Source organism: Hipposideros armiger, unplaced genomic scaffold, assembly GCF_001890085.2.
Source record: "Hipposideros armiger isolate ML-2016 unplaced genomic scaffold, ASM189008v1 scaffold_475, whole genome shotgun sequence".
Classification (NCBI taxonomy): Eukaryota; Metazoa; Chordata; class Mammalia; order Chiroptera; family Hipposideridae; genus Hipposideros; species Hipposideros armiger.
The window spans coordinates 1468591-1469485 of NW_017731825.1; the positions used below are offsets into that span (position 1 = coordinate 1468591).

At 35.2% G+C, this 895-nt stretch overlaps 1 pseudogene; it reads right to left on the minus strand.

Moving 5' to 3' along the window:
- Positions 1-601: 601 nt before the first annotated feature.
- LOC109395517 (60S ribosomal protein L37a-like) lies at positions 602-871 on the minus strand (annotated as a pseudogene).
- Between the last annotated feature and the right edge of the window lie 24 nt (positions 872-895).

Consider the following 895-nt stretch of genomic DNA (forward strand, 5'->3'; position numbering starts at 1 on the left):
ATTTGCATCTGCCATTTTGCTCTTTGTTTTCTTGATGTCCTGCGGTTTTGTTTGTTTCTCTGTTCCTCCTTTACTGTAATCTTTTGAGTTCCATCGATATTTCCTGGTATATTATTTATATTCCTTTTTTGTTTTGGTTTTTTAAACAGTTTTGTTTAGTTATTTTCTTAGCGAATGCTCTGAGGACTTCATATGTATCTTAACTTAAAATAATCTCCCTCATATTAATGCTAACTTAAGTTCAATAGTACACAGAAACTTTACTTCAATTTAGCTCCCTTCTTTTCCCTCACCTTTGTGTTATTATTGTCATAGAAATTAAATCTTTATACATTTTAAACTCTACAATAGTTAAGTAATCATTATTTTATGCACTCCTCTTTTAAATATCTACTTAACAGTAGAAAAGAGTAAAACATATATCTCTACTGTCTTTTAAAATTACCAACATAATACCATTATCAGTGCTCCTTATTTCTTCATATGGATTTGTGTTACTTCTGGTGTCATTTTATTTCAGTCTGAAATTTTTCCTTTTTATTGGTACATAAATGAACCCATTTATTATAGGCTACAAATGTTTCAAATTGTGGAGCTTCTATTAGTCTTTCAATCCCTTCAGTCTCCTGATGGCAGACATTACTGTGAGGGCAGTGCTGTAGGTCCAGGCACCACCAGCTACTGTTTTCATGCAGGTACCACAGTGCCAGATCCCCACAGCTCGTCTCTTCATCTTGGTTTTGCAAGAGAAGGGGCAAGCGTGCTTGGCATGCTGGCTGATTTCAATTTTCTTCAGCATTTTTCTGAGGGAGGTGACATAACAGGTCCTGTATTTACCTATGCTTCTGACCTTCTAGGTGTGTTTAGCCATGTCATCACAAACCAGAGTGAAACC